The 5783-nt window shown below is 36.6% G+C and overlaps 1 long non-coding RNA gene across 1 annotated transcript; it reads right to left on the bottom strand.

Annotated features, from left to right (window-relative positions):
- Window positions 1-4836: 4836 nt before the first annotated feature.
- LOC112958394 lies at window positions 4837-5313 on the bottom strand. Its single transcript, XR_003251415.1, has 2 exons — window positions 5261-5313; window positions 4837-4919 (listed from the first exon to the last, which is right to left on the bottom strand). It is a non-coding gene; the product is annotated as an uncharacterized LOC112958394 (long non-coding RNA).
- Between the last annotated feature and the right edge of the window lie 470 nt (window positions 5314-5783).

Below are 5783 nucleotides of genomic sequence, written 5' to 3'. Positions count from 1 at the left end.
GGAAACTATCAAAATTTGGGTTTTCCCAAATCTCCAATTGCTAACTGAAGTAAAATTTCCCAAAACGCTGTTTATGCTGATCTAGATGCTATTAATCCTCTCCTACCACCAGCCTTGAATAAATAGGAATACAAAATGAAATCACTCTTCTGTTGTGCTAATTTACCGTGGAATACAACTCCTGAGGTTATATAGGTTTGTTCTTACCAAAGTGAATAATATCAGAATGGCAAATACAACAAACATCTGATACCCACAAGTGTCTGTTGTAAAGAAAACTGTTATATTCCCTTAACGTAGTGTTAAGGACTCCCACTGGAGCTAACAGATTTTCATCCTGCTCTTAGTATCTATTTGAGAGTGGCTAGAAGGTGTTACGATGCACAGATCTACTCTCTCAGGACTGCCTCCTTCCTTGTTTGGTAATCAGAGTCAAACTCACCAGAAATACTAATCACAGAAATATTAATCACTGTTTTACATTTGTATTATCTTAATCAGGTGACATTACTCAAGACACTTAACTTTTCCACATCATTTACAATGCAAGCTGGAGGGTTTCAAAACCCCCCTGGATTATTAGTGACCTACTTCTAGTGTCTTGGGTATCTCTTGCAGYCATTTGCTATTTACAGCTTTTCAGTCACTCATCAGAAGAGTCATATGTAAAATGGAACACCTAAACTTTGATTCTAAGAATACAGACCTCCCAGGCAAATCAAATAAACCATCCCATGGACTATTAATAAGTAATGGAACCCCAAAAGCCTGATTCAGTCTGACATATTCCATTTGGCAAGAAGAAAATAATTAGCATACACAAAACAACTGGCATTTTCACTTACTACTGAAATAGTTGTTCACTTCTTCACATATCTCAACAAGTATGATCATTTGCGGGTTAACAAAAGTGTTTATGAACTCAAGAACAACAAATAAGCAAAAAAATCACAGTAAAAAAAAAAAAGAAAAAAGAACTAAAATTTTCTGATATTTATTAGTGATAAATTTTTTTTTCCTGTGGATATTGCAAGCCATTCCTTTTAATTGAAATATTTTTCACATACATTTTGCTCGCTTGATTGTTCCACTTCTCACACATATATATCATAAASTACATTGAAGAAAATAAGAAATTAAGAACTACCCCAATGAATCAAAGAAAAATTCCCCTTAGCCCAATACACTGTCTCTAAAACTGGTTGTAGAAAAAAAAATCTAGAAGGATTAGAAGGTCATTAGAAGGAGCATAAGAGCAAAGCAAACATATGTGAAACATTTTTCTAATCCCATTTCAAGTCCAACCACTTCAGCTCAGGAAATTCCTAAACKAGATATGGCCCATACAAATTTGGTAACTGTGAATCTCTCTTCCATAAAATTGCCCATTCTSTCCAATCCACAGAAACTCTCAATATCAAAACATAACTTGATAAAGAGCTTTRCAGGATAAATTTGATAGATGCTACATTCTTATCTGTGTAAAYGTATGTTCTGAAAATTATAAAAAAGGTTTGCCATAAAATTCTAGACAATTTCTAATGCATTTCATCTTCATAGTAATACTCATACTGATATGCACTCCCACTATTCCTGAAGATTTTTAGTAGAGGATTTCTGGGCTTCTGAATCCCAGTGTGGCAGCATTTATGATTACATTGGACACCTCTTTGTAACACAACCCATTTAAGTTAAGAAGAATATTAATATGATATTGCTTCAAATTTTTTAGAAGTAATATGGAAGACAACAATATAACTAGGGTCTTGTAGGAAGGGGTATGTTTGCTAGCTTCACTAGAAGTGGGAAGAGACCAACACTGAGGCTTGTCCTAAAAGAAAATGAATGGGTCTCTATATAAGCTGTGTGATCTATAAAATGCTTCAGAGCATTTTTAACTGAAATATGCTGCAGGCATACAAGAATTTTGTTTTAAGATTTAAAATTCATGTRGGAATTGCTTCCAAAACTAAATGCAGTATAGATGGGCATCAGTTCCTATAAAAGCCTTGTGCTGCAGTAACTTCAACCTGATTTATCTTTCTTGGCTTATATCCTAGAAACAGGTTGGAGACTATCACAGATGCGTTAGGGTATTCTACAAGCTCAGATAGCAAAGTAACTCTATACTATGTTGGGCACCATGATACCATTAAGATGCCAACAAAATTGGAGGAACATCAAAAACAGGCAAGGAAAAATGATTAGAGGTCTAGAGAGGCTAATTCATAAGGAAGATTTAAAATAAATAATTCTATACATCTTGGCTAACCAGGGACTGGAGGATACTATAGCTGTCTATAAACTGAAAAAAAAAAAAAAAGAGCATAAACATCGTGGAAATAGTGTAAAAAAAAAGCTGATGGAGGGAGTTATATGTGGAAGTAATGAGATAAAAATATATTACAGAAATATAAATTGCCAATCAAGGAATATATTAACAAAACCTCTGCATTTTAGAGTGTGCTTCCAAATAAAGAAAGTTATATTATTTATTTGACAATGAGCAAGAAAGAAATACAGGGTGGGTGAAAGACAGCAGGCTGGTATCCCTTAAAGTAGAAGGTCTTTGTAAAATATGTGTGCTAGACAAAAGRCAGTAGTAGGACCAGCTTCCTTTTTAAAGTGTTATATATACATGGTGATCTTAATATCAAATATTTCAGGAACATGGGCTAGTATGGGTTTGGAGCAGCTTCTGACTCCACCCCAAGTAATGCTACAGTAGATATATAACCTAAGGGGCAAGCCCAGTCCTAATCTTTCTGAACAAATCTGAGATGAGTAATAGAGTTACATATTTACAGGTGAGTTCAGTTACACAATCTTCCTGCCCAAAATCTGTCATTTCACACAAATGAAATCTCGGTCATCAAATGTCATGTTGCCACAAGCCCCCATGTGTTCCAGCTCCAGCTAAACTTGTATTAATGACCTAGAATGGTGAAATTTGTCTTGTATTCCTCCTACCACCAAAAAAAAAAAAAAAAAAGTCCTTCTTAGCTAATGAAATAACCGACAAGTAACAAAGACCTCACTCTCTGCCTGATGAGGTCATAAATTTGCTTCTCTCTTTGTAAATATTTTTTATGAGGAACTATGTAAAAAGACAAGAAAAAGTTTCCACTAATGAGGATGGCTTTCACATCATACAGAGAAATCATGATGACCGCCTCTCCACTTGCTCCTCATTGCCCAGGGCACAGATGTGCTCGTTCCTATGCATCAGGCAGAAATGAAGTCACATTTCAGAGACTGCAGAATCACAGAATGGCTGAGGTTGGAAGGGACCTCTAGAGATCATCTAGTCCAAGAAATTCCAAGAACACTACAGGAAATATAATGCAAATAAATAAGACAGAGAACACTAAACTGATTGAATTAATCTTTGTGATATTTGATTCAACAAAGCTCACACTTCTGAAATTACCTCAAGCTGCTGGAGAATTGCCAGTTTGTCACAGAACTTGGCATCAAAATGATACCAACRACAGAGAAACATAGTTAAATATTCTTACCCCATCTATACCTCAATTATCTTTTCTCCTTTCTAGGATCAATTAATCAAAGAAGAAAAATCAAATCTCACTTCTGCAGCACCTGCTCTTCCCAAAGGATAATTTCAGATGTATTACAGATGTGCATTACCATTTCATTACAATCTGGCTGCATTTTAATCTAAAAACTCTTCCTTCTGAAACAGAAGCAAACAAAGAAGACCTTTTATTAACAAATATACTTCAGAGATATGTGATTTATAGTCCTTTATAAAATATTTTTTCCTCCCAGGAAAACATTGAAGAGAAGCAACCCCACATAGATTACAAACATAAGTGGGTTTCAATGACATTTTTATTGTTGTTGTTATTGCTTGATAGAGTAAAAATGAAAATGTGTTCAAAGATGTCTTTATTCTGAACAAACAAGCTTGTAGTAGATTGACATGATGAAAATTTGTGACTAAAGAGGTTACAGTCATTGTATTATKTACATGTATTATGTATCATGTATTATGACTGTACATATTGTAGCACTCCATTTACAACCTTCCATCTCTTCTAAGTAAGCTCAAGTTTAAATTTTTTTAGGTTTCTACAACACTCTCCTAGTTGAACCCAAACCGCACGCCACTTTTGTATGTCCCTTTAGGTAAGAACAGACATAATTACACAACTTGGGTTTGCTGCTGCCTGCACCCTCCTGAGTATCTGTGTTAAAAGATGGCTACATCTAGACTGGGGTCTGTAGGATAATCTGCCTTCCTTCAAGATCAACAGGTAAACYGAGTGCTGCAGCTTTATGTGCAGGAGTATGGTTTAGGGTTGTTCTCCCTTGTCTCAAGTAGTGTCTTCCAAGATTAAAGAGACAAAAAGACAAATTCTCACCATAAGCCTTTGCACTACCTCCCTCTGATGAGGAGGTTGCATCTTCATATTCCCTTCCTTCTGAAACTCTTGGTTCATCGTGACAACTCATTTCATCTTTTGCATGATGAAGCACCTATTTGCCCCCAGATGGTTATTTTATACCTCTCTGCTCTTCCCTTTACCATTAAAATGTCAAACAGACCATCTATTTGCCGATGTAATAGGCTTTTACAACTAAGGGAGGGTGGGTGCCAGGGATTATTAATAGCCTCCCTTGATTAGTTAAGGGAAAGATAAATGTGACACCGYCACCAAAATCCCTGAATATCTGATAGCAGTGAGGAGTGGGTATCACCTGCCGAAAATAGAAAGCACAAGAGAGATTATATAAGTGGGGCTCCCACCCCGAGTTTCACCTTTCCTTAGCTGTCTCCCAATCTAACATTTTCCACCGCGCTTGAGAGACATCCAAAAGGTAAGTAGCAAGATATGTTAACACTGCCACAGCAAGCGTGGATTCACCCGTTCCCAGAGGAAACCCAGAAATTTCGCCTGAAGAAAAGAAGGGGAGAAAAAAAAAAAAGTAAATACGCGATTCTTTCAACACTCCGACCCGTCTGTCTTCCCACAAATAAAAGTCAAAAGAGACAAAGAGGTGCGAATCTTCAAAACACAGAGGAAAGACTTCCCGCAGAGAAGACTTCAAGAGAGAAGAAAGGGCCGTGTAAAAGAAGGAAATAGCTGAACATATTGAGAGATAATAAGRAGAAGAAAAGGAGAAARTGAAAAAATGGAAATGAGAAAATAAAGGAGGAGAAAAAGTGGGGAAAAAAAAGTCAAGAGCAAAGATTTGGTAAACTGAATTTACGAAAGTACTTGGTAGTAAATCAAACCTGTTCCAGGAGTTAAATGCTTGTTTATGCACAGATGATGGTAAGCGATGACATCTAGTTGTTCTCCTTGGCGGGGTCACTAGTTGTGTACAGGAATGTGTCTTCCTTTTTGCAAAGGTCTCTCGGGTTTCTGCTTGTCTGCAACGGCAGCTTCAGTGTTTGGTGTAGAGGCTTCTTGTTGTTCATTAGGTTCTCCATAAATCGTTTGCTTTTGACAGCGGTGGTTTGATCTCCATTTAATTTATTTGGTCGTTTGCTTAGTATGAATATCTTTCTGTTGCTAGCCGGAGGAGGAGCTGATCTACACGAAAGCTTCTTTGCAGGAAACTTGGAAATCCACAATATAGATTCTGCAAAGAGTTCGGGCAGTAAATTTGGCAAAATCTCAGAAATAAAGAAAAACACGTCAGCTTTCTCTGAGAGATGATGAGAAAAGGGTGAAGGGCYGTGTGTGAACCTGCCAATTCGTGAAACGCCTTTTTTATTAGAAWAGCATAATATTTTTAACTAAAGTTTTGACTAA

This window comes from Nothoprocta perdicaria, unplaced genomic scaffold (genome assembly GCF_003342845.1).
Source record: "Nothoprocta perdicaria isolate Ctin4 unplaced genomic scaffold, notPer1 scaffold_86, whole genome shotgun sequence".
NCBI classification, from domain to species: domain Eukaryota; kingdom Metazoa; phylum Chordata; class Aves; order Tinamiformes; family Tinamidae; genus Nothoprocta; species Nothoprocta perdicaria.
The sequence above is the reverse complement of the archived record's forward strand: the minus strand, read 5'-3'. Positions and strand labels throughout refer to the sequence as shown.